Here is an 18,057-nt window from a genome sequence, read left to right as displayed (position 1 = left end):
AGATTTTGTATTCACTAAAGGAGATTAAAGATAAATGCAAAAGGCTGTCCTAAAGCCCCCAAATGAAGAGAAGAAAATAAAATTAAATCCCTTTTTCCTTTTTTCTCAAAACCTGTGGAGCTGAGGTCATAGCTGTGAAGTGTTTGGGCTTGGTGGATGGGCAGAAGTGACCCAAGAACTCAGAAACAGAAACAAGGGCTGGCCTTGTCAGTGCTCCATGGTGCTGCTGTCTCTGAGGCTATCCCCTCCCCTGCTCAGCACTGCCAGCTTCCCGTTGTTCTCCAGTAAGATCAGACAATCAATTACATTAAACTGTAATGGTATGATGAGGACTACCTGCCCTTTCCAGCTGGGATCACTCTCCTTGAGATTCCATTGCAGACAAGCACTGAATCTTTCCAAGGAAGAGTTTTAATACAACAAAGTGGCAGAGTGGCTTAAATTCACCCCTTAAATTCACCTCTCAGTGAGTGAATGGCTCAGCTGGTGGGCACAAACTCATGAAGCAGTGGTGACTTTCACAGGGCCCCTCAGTTTTTTTGGTTTTGTACTTCCCATTGAGTCCCTTTGCCTCTGATTCCTGCCCTGTCTATCTGGGAAAAATATTTTCCTATGTGTCCCTGTGAAGTGCCTCACTCTCTACTGATGACTTGATTTGTAATCCACAGTGACCTTTAGGCCAGCAGAATCATCAGCACAATCCTATTTACATTAATGTTAAATAGTATGTACAAAAGCAGAGGGAACCCTCCACAAAGCACCTCTCTCCCTTTTTTTTCCCCCCCAAAAGGTTAAATTAGTATACATGCTATGGAATCTCCATGGTTTTCCCTTTATCTGCTACAGAGCTTGAACTTTAGTCTTTGAGTCCAAAGGGAGAAAAATCAATACTATCATACTGATACACAACAAACTTTATTAAAGCAGCCATGGGCATCTCCACAACCTTACCCTATCAAGCTGGCTTGCTAATTGGTTTGCAACAGTGTGGCAGCCATGAAAATTACCCGGGTCTGTCTTGTGAAAATCTGGCTCTATCAGCATCAAGAACACAAACAGCCAGGGAAGCGGGCAAAGGTCACTTCCTCGTTGTTGGGAATAGAAAATGAAGCTTGTTAACATTCTGCTGCTGCTTCTTCTAGGGAGGAAAAAAACCACATCAGTGCTGCGGGGAGCTTTCCTCTGGAGGATTGAACAAAGATGATCAAGCTTCTCTCTGCTCACTTCCACTCACCCATCAGGTTTCCACTGACGGGGAAGCCTGAAAAAACCTGCCAGACATGTAATTTCATACCTGCCTGAAGTCTTTAGTTTGGAGTGCTTCTCTTATTTGTCCATCACAACATAGTCTCTCTCCGTTTTACACACCCTCTCTTTGCTGAGTCCTGGCTTGTTGCTGTGCTAAACCAAAGCCAAATTCCAAATGGCCCAGAAAACATCACTGTATCAGCAAGAAAGAATTAAAATGTTGTAGAGCTTTTGCGAGAAGTGCCAATTATAAATGGAAGAGAAGAGATGCAGTCTCTAAATCCCACCTGCCACCAAGCTCCAACCCAGAAAGAAAGAGGCTCTGGCTGGCTGCAGGAGTTCACAGCTGTGTGTTTGAGGCAAAAATGTGATTTTGAGGGTGGTGTTGCCTCAATAAGTCTGTGCCAGCAAGAACCTGTGAGATCCAATGCACCAATATAATGAGCAGCCACTGCTGATTAGACTCAATTCAGGTGTGTTAGCCACTGAGTTGCTCTCTGTTTTTCACCAGAGTTTCTCCACAGGATTCTGTGATAGAAAAAGTCCCTTGTCATCATGCCCAATCCATCTGAAAGGCCAGATGAACAGCAGAAAATGTTCAAACCTATTTTTTTCCTTGCAAATCTTTAATTCAGAATGTGGCCCCCAAAATAAATGAGTCAGTTTTACCCCTTAATGATGATGAGGAACTTCAGCAAATGGCTAAAGCAGTGAGTATGGGTCTGTCCTTGTCTCCAAGAAATTGAGACCTAAGTAGGAGGTTTTTGTTACATATGCATTCTGACATAAATAAAACATTTTTGTGACCAGCCCCAAGTAAGACATAAACCATTAATCCACGCCAGTTTTGTTTCCTGTTCATTCTCCTGTCCATCTTATCCTAGTGGTAGGTTCTTGATTCTTGGAGGCAATCCCTGTTTGTGTGAACATGCATGATCTGACACGATCTCTCTCCCTGGAAAGTGGATTAGGAGCCTGGATGTTCACAGAAGCTCCCTTAAACCACTCATCCCCACACAGAAGTTCTCAAAGTTAAACTGCCTTTAGGACTGATGTGTGGCCATCCTGTAAAGATCTAGTTCATGGTCTTAAATCCAGCTAACTGCTTGTGCTGAGATAGGACCCTGAAGACTAACTCAAAAATTTCTATCTGTGTTTTTGTTTTTCTTGTTTTTGTTGTGTTTGCTGTTAAAAAAATAATGTAGACAATTTGTTGCACAAAGCATATGGAGGAATCATAGAATGACTAATGCCAAAACTGAACCCTTTTTTTTTTATCACAGTTTATTATGAAGATACTTTTAATTTCTCCAGCCAGCTCTCTGGGGATGATTTCAGCATTCCCATATTGCAATGGAAGGAAGTTAATTCAGGGATCAGTTATACAAAACGTTCTCTCCTGGCTGGTCCAAAATATTAAAATCCCAAGAGGTCAGTGGATCAGGAATAAAAAAATCCCAAAACAACTAAAAATGTGTGAAATATATCTTTAGGATCTAGGTCTGAAAGAAATGGAGGATTTCTATATGAAGTTTGATGTAAAATTTGTTTTTCTTAATATGGAATGGTTGTGTCAAAGAATGAAAGTCTCACCTTCTTGTCTTATTCACTTTTCCATTAGCTTATCAACACCTATAGATCATCTTGAGTTTCCAGCAAAAAAGAAGAGAGATGAACTTTCTGTCATGATTAAAAGAATTAATACCTCTTTTAAGGTGGAAAAGCTGATTTTTTTTTCAGGTGGAACAGGGTACACCGGACAGGAAAACAAATTGATACGGAAAGCCATTGAGTTCTACAAATAGCTCAAATGTCTTCAAACTAGTAATGATTTGCAATAGTTTGTTATTATACTACCAGAATCTGCTGAAATGTCTCCTCCAGCACCTCACACACAGGAGCACACACTTTAAATACAATATTGAAGACACCCTTGACTAGTAAAGATCCTGTCAAAGTATGCTAATCAAATCCAGCTTTGATTTCATGCTTACTTTTCTACTCATCCCAATTGTAAAGTTAAGCTGTAATTAATACATAAGAGGCTGGTGATTATACAGTATTAGGCTGAACATATAGAGTGAACATACAGCATTAGATTGCATTTCAATAGATCAGACACTGTAAAGAAATAAGATCAACTCACAAGGTCTGGTGTTAGCAGCCTGCTAACTTATCTGGGTGACAATCTTGAGCTCTTGCATTGATCTCCTGCTGCTAGTGACATCTTCTGCATCTCTCTGTGTGTGTGTGATTATATGTGTACATGAGGACTAAATAAGTGCTCTTTCCCCATTAATTTTTTTTAAAAATTCATAGATTCATGGAGTTATAGAATATTCTGAGTTGAAAGGGACCCACAAAGATTATTGAGTCCAACTCCTGGCCCTGCACAGGGCTGAAGAACCTCACCATATGGCTGAGAGCATTGTCCAAAATATTTCTTAAACTCTGGCAGTGTTGGAGCTGTGACAACTTCCCTGGGCAGGCTGTTCTGATACCTGACCATCTTCTGAGGCTGTATCACCCAGGGAACCATTAGTATTTATTTGGAAATGGGCCTGATAGCTGACAGCCGTGGCAGAAGTGGTGTCTCTCCAGCAAGCAGAGATGGAAACTGTGCTCCCTCCCTGTCTGCCTGCTCAGAGAGAGCCCAGAAGAAAGTGCAGAACATGTAAAGGGATAAATGCAATGTTAGCCAGCACCCTGCTGCCAGAGGGTGCATGAAAACTAGAGGAGTCCCTTCAGACAGCTTGTCAAAGACCTGCTAAGGTCTTCTTTGCATTCCCCTGCCAGCAGGAAAAAGAAATCTTCCCTTAGTCTGAAATACTTAAAATTAAAAGAAAGGACATATGACTCCAAGAAAAGCCCTGGGATTCATCACTCAGCTTTATAGCCTAGGAAATCACACTAACTGTAATAAACAGTGAAAAGCTGAGATGAGGAAAAAGTACCCCCTATGATCCTGAACCCACTTGTGCTTTCTCCTGAGTGCATCTGGAGAAATTGCAGTAAAAAGAAACAACAGAGGTCCAGACGCTCAAAGTTAACTTGGCACCATAAAAGTTTAAGGAGTTCATCCTTTGAAGAATGCTGTGGCTCAAAATATTTTTATTAAAAAAAAAGAAAAAAAAAAAAAGGCAAGGAAAGGAAGGTTCTGTTATAGAGAGAGGTTTATTCTGCATGCAGGGACTGACAGCCTTTTGCTGCAGAGCCACACCAGAGCCCTGCTGCCACGGCTGTGGCATCCCATCTCCCCACACCGTAACGAGATCGCATGTGAAAGCCTAAATTATGCAAATGAAAAGGCTCCACTAATACTGTTGAAATATTCCTGGAGTGTACACTTGACAACCTCAAAGTACATTTCACACCACTAATGACTTCATCACTAACACAATTGTCATGAGTCAAGCAGTTTCCATAGCAACGCCCTAGTACAGCTGTTTACCCATACAAAGTACTGCACCTACTTAGTTCCATATACAGACAGATCACTAGATTCCTAGGTACTGAAATTGAAATAATTCAATTTTCAGTGTCTCTCTTTATGAAGTGATTCTGCCAGCTATAGGTATTAGCATATCAATGTGACTTTGACAGGGTCTGCTGCAAAAGACATATTTTGCAGGCACTTCATGTCAATTAGAGCCCTAACTGTTTCATGGAATAATCATTCCTGCCAGATTAAGGTCAGGCTGCAAGGTAATTTAATTGGTGCCATTATATCTAGGGGGGGGAAATGCTCTAATAAAGTGCACACACTGTAAGCTGCCAGTGAGGATGTGCTATGCGACATGAAAGGGATTGCCTTCCTAAAATGTGTGAGCAAACCATTTAGACCGAAAGAAATAAGATGGAAACAACTTCAGATGTTTTGTTTCCAACAAAATTCCACTGTGTTTGACCAAAGGGGGAATTTTATTTTACTTGAAGTGGTACTCTTCATAAGGGAGGAAACACTGAAGGACAATAAATAAGAAAACTAAAAGGATCCCCTCACTCTGCACACTTCTTATATTTTGTGGAACGATAAACACTTTAAAAATCTGAAAAAATCAAAACAAAGTCTCTTTTTCCCAGGTCTGTGATGGCTGGGATGTACCAAACCAGGCAGGAACCTCCCTGTGGGGAGAAGGACCATGGGATTACTCTTTCCTCGTGCAGAAACTTTCAGCCAACAACTTGTTTCATGAGCAGCATGAGGCTGGTTTCCTATGGAGTCAGGCAGATTATGCCCTAGACTTCCCCTACCTATCTATAATTCCCCTTCCCACAGTTTTTCCAGAGGCTCCTCCTCCCTGCAAAGCCAGATCCAGGGGCACCCAGCTAAGGAGTCACAACATGACCTTATGTTCATATGGGTTGGACGTGTCAACTGTGTAGTCATTGTAGTCTGCTTTCTTCTCTTCTGAAAGGGACAATAATTCAGATCCTTTTTATTTCCCCAGGTCCTGATTTTCACAGAATTTTTTTCTTCTTTTAGAAATTTCATTTTCCTTGAAGCACATGTTTTTTTTTCTCTGCTGTCTAAAGCCAACCCAAGCTATCAGGGGACTGGCAGATGGGTGGTGCAGAGGGTTCTCCAATATGACAATCCATATATATAGTATATAATATATATAATATATATTATTATATTTATATATATAATTATATAGACATTATATGTATAATTTATATATATATATTATATAATATATATATTATAACACAGGAAGGTGATGAGAGAGTAAGATTTTTAGCTCTGTATCCACATCCCATGATGATTTACCTAATGTCAGCAAAGTGGGGCAGTCCTGGGCAGGGCCAGGAGCTGGACTTTGATGATCCTAGTCCATCCCTTCCAAGTAAGGATATTCTGTGCTCAGCATTGTGGTCATAAGCACACTTTAAACAACAGTATAGCAAAGATTAGGCCAACTGAAGGATCTATATAGTGTTACCCAAAGGCTCAAGGCCTGTTTTTCGGTTATCTCAATTACTTTGTTTTCATAGACCTCATCTAGGCTGCAAAAATTTAAATAAAGTTTAAATTTTTGAATAAAATTTTAAATTTTAGAATACTGTGACAGGTTCAAGAACAGCAGGGAAAAGTTTAGTTTGATTCTATATTACACAAAGTGTTTACAATGTCTTTGTAAGGATACTGCACACTGAAGCTTTTATGCAGCACTATTTTAATATTTTTCAAAGAAAAAAGCATATTTCTAAACTGCAATTGCAGACTGGTAAATTCTGCATCCCTAAAATATTTGTTTTTATGACTTATAGATGTGCCTAGGATGTTGTGATGTGAAAACTGATTGTGACCAACTAAAGCTCAAAAAGAGAGATGAGAATTTGAGAATGAAAGTTTTCTTATTTTCTGAATGGAAAAAAATGTGCGTAAAATCCAGGAAATTCTGCCAATACAGAGCAATTTTTCAAAATTGAAGCAATGGAAATAGATCAGATTCTGAGCCCTTTGAATTTCCCTATGAATATTTCAAAACTCTCTATTCATTATTACTATTTCCTTTTCGCATCCACTCAGGCTTACGGTGGAACTATTTAAGAAAGATATAGGAAGGATTTTTTTTCTGCTATGAATATTGCATAAACTAACTGATTAAGGTCAAGCAAAGGTAGATTATAAATGGAAATGAAAGTTTTTTGTCATTATTATTTTCCTTTAAGTGTCTGCTAGAACATTTTGGTTCAGCATCCCATTCGAATGCATTTGATCAGGCATAAATTATCCATTAAAATTTCCATTAATCCCATTACAGATGTAGTCTCTCTCCCTTCATTTGGTTCACCCTTGGTCATGAACGCAGGAACATGGATAATGGGGTGAAAGACAACTCTGGATTTGAGGGCTCAGCAGCTCAAAGAACTTCAAAGGTCTTAGACTGTTTTTTAATTGAAGTGAAGGGCCCCAGGTTTTTGGGGTGATAGATATTGTAGCCAAAAATTAACAAATTATAGAATCATTTAGTTTGGAAAAGACCATTGAGATCATCAAGTCACACCATAAATTTAACACTTGCAAACCCACCACTAAACCTTGTCCCCAAGTGCCACATGGCTTTTAAATCCCACCAAGGATGGGGACTCCATCATTGCCCTGGGCAGCCTGCTCTTGGGCTTCATAAACCCTCTTGGTGAAAAAACTTTTCCCTAATTTCCGATGTAAACCTCTTGGCACAGCTTGAGGTCATTCCCTCTTGTCCTGTCCCTGTTCCCTGGAGCACAGCCTGACCCCTGGCTGTCCCCTCCTGTCAGGAGCTGTGCAGAGCCACAAGGTCCCCCTGAGCCTCCTTTTCTTAAAAGAGCAAGGTTTAGTGACAGCAAGCACAGATTTATAAACCTGAATCTACTTTAGGTTTGTTTATGAGGAATCACCCCATCTTTCACTCTCTACTTATCCAAAAGAATAGAAGAGAGTGTAAATATGTGCAAAAGTAGAATGATGATGTCTCCTGTGCTTTCCACCTGCCTCTCAACACAGACACTGTGGACTATGCTTAATACAGTTCTGCACACAAAGTCTAGATGCAAAATCCCCACTAGATAACCAGTTACACTGTCTGAAACTGTGAGATGTTTGCTGGTAGAAATTAAAGTTTTGCATTCTAGAAAATGTAAGAACAGTTGAAACTCTGTGTGGGTGTCTTCACCACTGTTCTCATAAACCTTTCTGTTGCACCTGAGGAGGGAAGCAAGGACTAAGCCTATTCAACAAAAAACTTTTCCCTGAACTTGTGGGACTGACCTGTTGCTTTGCTCTCACCTGACAGAAAGAGGGATTCAGTGTTAAAGCATCAGGCATTGCTCCAAAAGTAGCACAGCAGTGAAATGAGCTGTCTGCTGTGGTCTACATGTTGACCTCCTGCCCTTTTCATTGCAGTTTGTCCACTTCCATAACATAACTGTTTTCATCACTGGACCATGTTCACATGAACATGGCTTGGGGAAAACGTCCATGGCTTTGGGTCCCATTTGCAATATTACATTTTCATGCTGCCTGCAGCTCCCAGGTACACCCATGCACCTGCCTGGGGCTGGAGGAGATGAACACAGTTTTGGTGAGTTGTTAGACTTGTGGATATTTTTGTTAGTAAGGCCAATTGCATCATGCAACATGCAATTGTGGCTGGCCAAGGATGTGGGAGGTAACATCCAGATTGATTTGCTGCTTGCTTTATAAGTGTTACACTTCCTTTTTCCTCTTTTTTTAGTCTTTTTCTTCAATAATACCTTCCTCTTCAGCTCCTTGTCATAGGAATGAACTTGTTTCCTGAGTCCATAAAAAGTTGTGTTCAATAGAAGATATTTAAGGACCAGGAAAACATCTAGATCACATAACTCTTTCTTTCTTTTTTTTTTATTTTTTAATAATTTTTGAATGACATGGAAAACAGGCAATGAAAAGTTTTCACATTTGTGCAAACATTTTATTTCAAAGGTTGTCAGACAACAAATAAACTAAACAGATGACAAAAGCTGACGAAAACTGGGAAAATATTGTCATAAACAGAATTCATTCAAAAACACATTTCCATCTGGATAAAATCCCCTTTCACTCTATTTTTTCAAATCTTATTTTGAATGAAATAATTTTTTAGGAAAGCTCTCAGCAGATCTGGAGATACCCCTCTGAGTCTAAGACCTGATTGTTAACTGCCATTGGCTTTCTCTCCGTCAGGTGAAGCAAACCAGATGAGTTTGGCCACGGATACATTTTTTGCCATGAGAAGACCCTTTAAGAAGCAGACAACATTATTTTGGCTGTACTGTGTTTTCAGCCTGCAACATCCTTATTTAACCAGCAAAGAAAGCCATTATCAGAAAAAAGATACTTCAGATTTTGAATGCTTGCACATAGCTGCTAAGATGCTTAAAGGAGAGAAAGCAGCTCAGAGCACGTGCAAAGGAAGAATATATTAAGTTGTAAATTAAGGGAATAAACCTGCAAAAGGCTTTTATGCCTGATTTATTTTTTATTTTTTACTAAAGGAAGACAACTTGCAAATGTGTATCTGTGGAAAGAGGAGGCGGCAGTGAACAAGGACACTGCATTTCCCAGTAGGTGATGAGTAAGCCAAAGGATAGCTGCAGGATGTCAAGATGGACTCTGCTGTCACAAAGATTTTACACATAGGCTGGACAACCTGTTCAATAAATGAACATGTATCTATCTATCTTTCTCTCTCCCTTTTTTTTTTTTTTTTTTCCCCTAGATATCTACGAGGAAACTCACAGCTGCATTTTAATGTGTGTAGAGTGTTTGTTAACTTGGCAGAGCCTTTTCATCATTTCCAACCCTATGCTATCTCTGGGGGGGTGAATCATCATTATGTAACACAGCACACATGGTACCATGTGATGATCCTTGTCCTTGCTGAGGAACGAACAAAAAGAAGCTGAAAAACCACAGAGCAATATTAATACAGAGGTACACACACAGTTAGTTATCATAAACAGGATAGACTGGCTGCTGGGTATGTTTTTCTCACCTCTCAAAAACACTTATTGATTTGAGTGGGAAATGTTCTTTCCTAGCTGTTACAGACTCTGGTCTCTGGAGTAATTAAAGCTGGATTTTTTTTTTTTGTAATCAGCTTTTGCATTGAAAGGAGGAATCCCAACCAACTCCAGTAGTCAGAGTGGACTTGGAATAATCTCTTGCTCATCCTGGTCTTGCTCTCTTAGGCACTGCACCAATTCGTCTCAATACAAAATAAAGTGAATTTTTGAGATCAGAAGTCTGATGCAAAGCTGGAGAAGATCTACTTGGTGGTCACAAAATAAAATAAAAAGAATGAGTGAGAATGGTGCATAGGAAGCTATAAACAAAACTGAACAAGACTTTAGAAACTGGCTAAAGCAGAGACAGAGCAACTTCAGCTATGCCACTGCACTGGTGATGGAAAACATCAAGGGAATGCTTAATTTTGAGCAGAAATTTCCTCTGTAAATCCAACAAATCCAGCAGTGGGCATCTGTGCTGTCCCTGTGAAATGTAGCCAACAGACAAACTATGTTGTAAACTCTCTGAGAGAGAAGGATCAGGGATGTGCCCATCTATAACCACATGGTTTGTTCTCTTGTACAGACACTCAGTCAGACACTGTGAGCTTCTCATGAACTGTGCGTTGAGGTCATATTTTGAGAAATAATGTCACCTGCAGTGGAAACCACCAGGACCACCACTGCCACACACAGCAGTGGCAGCAGTAAAGTTGTGCCTCAGAATGTAGCAGTAGATTCTAAGATGGAATCAGAGGAAGATAATAGCATTTGCACTGCAGGTGTGAAATAGCTTCATATGTCATGACTGGCTCTCCCAGGTTTGGGAAGAAAAAGAAGAAAAAATCCTATCAAATCCTGCTCTTAGTATTCAAACTTCCTCAAGATCTTTCAGAAGGTTTAATCTTTTCTGTAGATGTTTGAGGAACTGTTTCTATTCAACAGCTTGTCTCTGTCTTGCTGTTTGACCTCTTGTTTTGCAGGTGGACTAGCCAAGCTGCCAACAGCCAAAGAACAGCATAAAGTGCCTTGAGAAAGGAATAATCATAAATGACTAATCTGGAATCACAGAATGGTTTGGTTTGGAGGGTGCCTTATCATCCTGCTCCACCCCCTGCCATGGGCAATGATACCTCCCACTATCCCAGGTTGCTCCAAGCCCTGTCTAGCCTGGCCTGGGACACTGCCAGGGATCCAGGGGCATCCAGAGCCTCTCTAGACAACCTAATATACACATAATTTTTGGAAAATTGTATTGATTTTCACCAAAAGTGTTGTGTTATATCTGACAGTATGAAACAGGGATAGGACAGAAAAGTACCTTGCTTCTCTGGTTTACTAAGTCAACATGGCATTAAATAGATATTTGTATCTACACTGAATTGAGATTTGAGTAATTGTCATTCTAATTTTCTCTGGTGTTTACAGTCAAAAAGTCTTTCACACAGACTCTTTCTTTTAACATTTATATCAAGATATCACTATGAGTTAATACAAGGCATGGACTCTGATGGGAGTTTTATCTGTCAGAAATGTCATCCTCCAAGTCCACAACTCACCATATATACAATGGGGAAAAGGAGGAAAAAAATACCTGCCAAGTATTCACAACATATTTTCAGACAGTGGCAGTAGCACTTAGGTCTGAAAGAATATCAAAACAGGGTATTGCAACATGTCCAAATCCTTCCACATTGCAATGTTTCATATTTAAAGAAACAGAAGGAAAAAATGGTTTGCCATGTTTCAGCAGATCAGTTGCTGGGTTATGGAGCTGGTAAATAAGTCAATATGTTGGGCACAGAGAGTGTGAAATAATGAGCCATACAGAATAAGAGAATCATGGGATGGTTTTGGTTGGAAGGCATCTTAGAGACCATTTAATTCCAGTCCTCATGGCAGAGTTGCTCCATCCCTCTGATCATCTCTGTGGCTCCTCTGGCCTGGCTGCAGCAGCTCCAGCTCCTTGTGCTGTTGTTCCCAGGGCTGGGGCAGCTCTGCAGCTGAGCTCTCACCTGAGCATAGGGCAGAGGGGCAGAATCCTCCCCTCCCTGCTGCCCACACTGGGCTCAGCCCAGGATGTCACCCAAGCTGTCCTTGGGCTTCACATTCCCCACCAGCATATCCTTGCTGGGATCCAGGTTAAGTGAAATGTATATAGTTGCTTGGATGCATAACAAAATGACCAAATTGGATGCACAGCAGCTGTACTCATGGGTGCATTTAGAAAAATGACTTAGAATTAAACACAGACAGTGCCCAGAAAGATGAGATAAAACAAGATGAAGGAGTGTTCTGAGGATAGGGGGAACCATATGGCAGCAGAACAATATTTATAGGGGTGGTCAGGCAGAAAGAGGGGTTTTGCCCCAGCTTCAGGGAGAGAAATAGTAAATGAACATCACTGATGCTCTAGAGTGAGTGACAGAGGTTGAGCTGGGAGTGACTCTTCGTTTTCTCTAAGAAGAAATCTAAAGCATTCTAAATTATCTGAGCATGATCTTAGAGTATAATTATGAAAGATCAAATTCAAACCTTTTTACAAAAGGTCCATTAATTTTGAGAGGGTTTCTTTTTCATACAATTTTATTAATTTTCTTTTTTTTTTTAAATGTTGAGATTTTTTAGCTTGATTTGATTTAATTTTCTAGTTTCTGTGCATGAAAAGACAGGTAAGGATGATCTATTGTATGCAAGCTGTCTTGCCTGAATTTCTTTCTCCTGAGGGTGGATTAAACCAAACATTTTTTTAGAGAGATACTCTAAAGTTTCCAAAGAACAGGGAATCTGCCATGTTGACTGATGAGCAGATACAATATGCTGCAACTGCCACTAATAGAAAATTGGGTGTAATTTCAAGTTTGAATTTCTCTTACTTTTAAGTCTTGAGCATTCTTATAAACCGGGTCTTGAAAATTAAAATACACATTTCTGCCCATTCTATGGCTAGGTAATTTTCCCACACGTCACTAGCCAAGAACAGTAGTAAAATCACATGGAAAGGCTTTTCCCCCAAATAGAAACTGACAATACTTGCCCTCTATCTACTTTTCTTTCTTTTTCATTTCTTATTCCATTCTATCTCAAGAAGCTACAAGAAATTTCCTAGCTTTTCTAACAATGCTGAGCAATGATCAGAGATGAATGACTGTTTTTTTGAATGAGTACATTTGTTAGTAAAAAAATCCCAACAAACCCATCAACAAAACATAGCTCCAGAGGGATGTGAGTTATTCATGAAGTGTGGTCAAAATCAACATGAATTTTGTGGCCAAGAGAGCTGAAAGAACATTTGGAAATATCTAATATTTTGTATTGACGTTTTTGGAGGAAAGGATTACCATTTTTCTTTCCAAGTGTCATTTTGTCTGAAAATTTGGAAAATGTTTCCTTTAAAAACAATCCTATAATTATAACAGAGTGACAATATTGCATATTTTCCATGATATTTTCCTCTTGGTATTTTCTGAGACCATATTTATTCAAACATCATCCTAAATCTCATATTGAGGTGGTCATGGTCTTATATTTCCTGTTTTCGAGATTTATTTTCACTTTTCTTTCTCACTGTCTTTTACCTTATAAATTTGATCCATAGTTTCTGTTGATGGATGTTGCACATTTTGTTTTGTTTATGAACTTACTCTAATAGATTTTGAACCTCTGGTTAGGCAATTCACTCATTACTGAACTCATTACTGGTCATCTTAAAACCACTGTGGCAACTTCAGAATTTACTGGTGAAGAGTTATCTCATTGATACAAATACTGAAGTGAGATGAATTAAGACCCTAATCCCTTGAAGATTGCATTAGCAGCAACTCAACTCATGGATTTCTCCACATTAAAAACTCTGTTTCAAGACCTGTCAGACAGGGAGTTTTAATCCATCTAATGTGTGCTCTGTTAATTCAATATAATGTGCTGATTTTTAATCTTAAAGTCGTCTGGCACTAAATCAAATTCATTGGAGAAAATCAAATATATTACGTCAACACCATTGTCTTTACCAGACCTGCAATACTGTAAAAAAACCCAAAAAGGTATAATGTGTTTGTTTGACAGTACCTACTTCCATGCAATCATGTTGACCAGTATTACTTATGTTTTCAGCCTCTAATTCTTTGTTGACTGAGTCCTAAATTAAATGTTCCAGTAGTTTGGTCCGACTGACATCTGACTAACCAGTTTACTGAGTAGTTTCTACTGATCTGTTCAAATTCAGGGATTTCACTGGCAGCCATCCAATCTTCAGGAAATTTCCTCAACTCCTCAAAAACTTGTTAAAATATGATTGGGACAGCTACTTCCTTTTGGGTCACCGTAGCACATATACATCTCTGATTATTTTACAGTGACTTATATTTTCCTCGATACTAGATGGCCACCACTCTATTGCTGCTTTATCTCTCAGGATCATTCTCCTGCTTCACATCACCCACAGGACAGGACTACGTGATTTAATAGGAATTTTTATACTTTAAACACTTTTATTATATGATAGAAAATAGTTTATGGCATCACTGCATGCACATTGAGTAATGAACAAAAAACACTGAAGTTTTTTTGCCCCAATAGTCTACAACTGCATTTTTATACATTTTCCATGTTAACCTCTCCACATTATGCTGGTTTTCTTTTTTCAGATGTCCTATAACTAATTTCACACCTATTTTTAGTACACATCTGAAACCCATAGTTTATGAAAAGTATTCCTCAAAATAGAAGACATTTATCTATTCATCAGCAAGGTGGAGAATGGGTTTCTTTTCCTTGCTTCCCGATTTGTGCCTTTTGCTACTAGATTCCATTGCATCTTCATCAAACATGAGCAATTCAACTGAAATTGTACTTCTTTACCTACAAAGAAAGCAGATTTCTTAGGCAATGGCACCCCAGTTGCAGTGTTTCAGGACCTCTTTATTATTATTCTTCAAAAAACCCTAAATTGGAAAGCATATTTGTAACAGAGGAAGGCATTGAAATTCCATGCCCAATTTTTTCAATCACTTCACCAACACTTTTCAGTATTTTTTTTTTAATTCTCTCTTGATAAACATGCCAAGAATTTGTGTTTCACCATCACTGTTAGTAAGACTACTGTATTTGCGGGAAAAAAAAAAAGAAAATTGTATTGTGAGAAAACACAGAACATGTTGCCATCAAGGTCACAGCTCACATACTCAAGAGAAAGCAGTTGCCAAGGGCCAATTTGCACATTATTGTTTAAATTCTTCAGGAAGGGGAGGACTTGGCCCTAGACTAGCACTTTGTGATCAAACCAATATGCTCAAGCTTTCATGGCTAGTTTAAGAAAAAATATGTGTCCTATTCCTATACAATTAATTCTGGAAGGAAAAAGAGACTTTCTGGAGTAAGTCAGGTCTCTGTGAGGTTTGGTGAGCCAGAGCACACCAGTTAATTCAAAAACAGAGTCATGCAGGTCTCTTACTTTGTGATTCTGGTCCTGAGACATTATCTGTGATGCCATCTCAGGTCTTGTACTCCCTGGACGTGAAAATGTTTTGCTCCCATTTGCTGAGGAGGAGTAAAGGGTGATTGTGTGTTTCAAACCCTGTCCCTACTGTTTCCTACCTGACACATTTCACTCTCTGAAGCCTTATCTAAGAGGTTTGAAAATTAAAAAGAAGAATATGGTTTCAGTTTGAAACTGTGCATAAATTGTATTATTTAATCAATAAAATTATACTCCTTGACATTATGAGTCACAGGGAGTTTTGGTTATTCACAGCATGGTGAAGAGACAAACCCTGGAATACCAAAGCTCTGAGGGGAGAGATGGACAACTTGTTGGACAGGAGAGAAGACAAACCAGAAAAAGAAGTATCCTCTGGGCAAGTCAACATCAATGCACATGGAAGGTATGGAATAAATCTTGGAAGCTGAACTCTCAACCCAATCCATTGAGTAGAACCGTGATTCTCCTCTAATGTTATGCAAAAGTAATTCTGAATTCAACACTTTTGCAAAGTTTGAAACCATTTATACTCGACTGAGAAACTGCCAATTTTATCTCTCTTTGTCATCCTGCAAAGATCTGTTCAAGATGTACACTTATAATAAATATAGAAACAATAAATCTGCTCTCTGAAACACTTTGACTAGCAGTCCATTACTGCCTTGAACAGCCTTTATATTACCTTTCACAATAGTGTCTTATCTACAAAAGAGGTTAAAGTGCCCAGAGCCTGGTTAGAGAAAATGAAGGTGGGAGATATGTTCTTACATTACTCCTATTTTCATTTTCCCTTTCCTACAGTTATGAGCAAACTTCTCTTCAGTCCATTTTTGTAGATTACTTCAATTTAATCTTTTGTTCCTCTTCCCAAGAATACATCTTCAGAGTCAATTCAAGCTTTAATACATAGCAATTACTAAGGAAATAAAATACTATTACTCCACATCTTCAAGCATTTTGGACATATTCTTTTTGGCTTTTCTATTTTCAATATCTAAAGTGCAGTGCTCCTTCAGTGCCCTTGAAGACGTACTTGTTACATTGCGCATTATTCCTTAGCAGCAGAAGGGATAAAAATATCGTCTTCAATTTATGAATCATTCTTATCTTTACTCTTCACCTTTAGTTCTCTTTGTGCTTCCTTCTCTCCTAGTATTCTAAATTATTTCTGGAAAACTTGTGTCACTAAATTGGAACACTTTATTTTGCTACTACTTTTATCAATGTTTTTACTCCTGCCATCTTGACGAAGTTCAGCCTCACTCTTTTGGCACTCAATAACTCTATAACAGAAACTTTTTTCCTCACCCACTGCATGGCTGGGTATAAACTTTTATTTTTTCTTCTATGGCATTGCTTTGTCCTAAACACCTTTCTGAACCAAGGTATGCTGGCCTTTACAAGAGGCTCCCTGGCTCTGATTTCCTCAAAATCTGTATCATGGAAATGAAACCAAAGGACAGCATTCACATGGGACTGTCTTATCTACATAAGAAATGAGTATCAGGGATGCTTGTATAATTAAATAGTAGAACAGCATCTTAATGTGCTCCAAAGGAGGCAAAGAACTATTGATGGCTCAAGGATCAAATACTTCTTCCTGAGCACCATACCCAAAATCAGTTATGAACATAATTTATATCACTATTTATGGCAGTGGGAGAAGAGTATTTCTCTCTGATCAAGGAAGATAACAAACCTGCAGACATGCGTTCCACTACATAAATCAACATCAATTGCAACGGATCCCATTTTACACACAATTTTACATATTCAATTTTGCATATTACTGAACATGAGCAATGTCCTGGCACTCAGCATGGCCTCAGTGACAAATTGAAAAGGCAGTTGGATATTTTGGCAATGGCCATTACTAACTTACTAATACAGCCCAGACCTATGAGGCAAGGGGATTAATACTGCGAGATGAATATTAAAATAAATGGAGATATGAAGGTTACAAACCAAGATAAGAGGCTAGGACAGGCACAGCAGACTTTACAGCCTGGGTGGGCAAACGCTTCAAATCACACCACCTGAGAAACCTCTGCAACAAGCAGATGTGTTGCAGTTCCCCACCCAGCAGCAGATATAAAATGAGCAGGCTGACTTCCCCACGAGGGATGTGCACACCAAAACAATGAGAGATCAGCCCCCCAGAGCAGTCACACAGACAAGATAGAATAGCTGGGCACATTTTCAGTAACATTCTCTGGTTTTATAGCATTTTCCATTTCGGACAGCTCTCCAAAATGTTAACCATAACCACATGGCTGTCAAGTCACAGATATGTGAGCCACAGGAACCTCACAAAAGCCCTGCCACCTCTATTGTGCTCCCTTGCAGTAGAACAAGGTTTCTCAACATGGCCTGAAGCTGTGTTGACTCCAAACTGAGTTTCAGAAGGACCTTGCAGGAGGCAGGTACCTTACACAACAGTTATGACTTGATATTTCTCTTTCCCTGAGCAGTTTGCTGCTACTATACAAATCCAGAGGCAGTTTTAAAGTCTGATACATTTATTTCAAAAGTTAGAACATACTTATGGCATTGTGAACCACACATGGCTGACCTCAACTCTCAGCAGTAGAAGCACAGTGCTTCTCTCTGCTTTTTTTCCAGCACAGTGTCTGCTGAAGTCAGATAATGAAGACCCTACACATGGGAAATGGCCTCAAATTGCACCAGGGAAGGCTCAGATGAGGCATTAGGAAAGACACCTAAGACAGTGGTGAAGTCACCATGTCTGGAAGTGTTCCAAAAATATGTGGATATGGCACTTGAGAACATGGTTAACTGGTGAGCATGGTGCTGGG

Source organism: Lichenostomus cassidix, chromosome Z (assembly GCF_008360975.1).
Source record: "Lichenostomus cassidix isolate B80296 chromosome Z, HeHo_3.0, whole genome shotgun sequence".
NCBI classification, from domain to species: Eukaryota; Metazoa; Chordata; class Aves; order Passeriformes; family Meliphagidae; genus Lichenostomus; species Lichenostomus cassidix.
The sequence above is the reverse complement of the archived record's forward strand: the minus strand, read 5'-3'. Positions refer to the sequence as shown.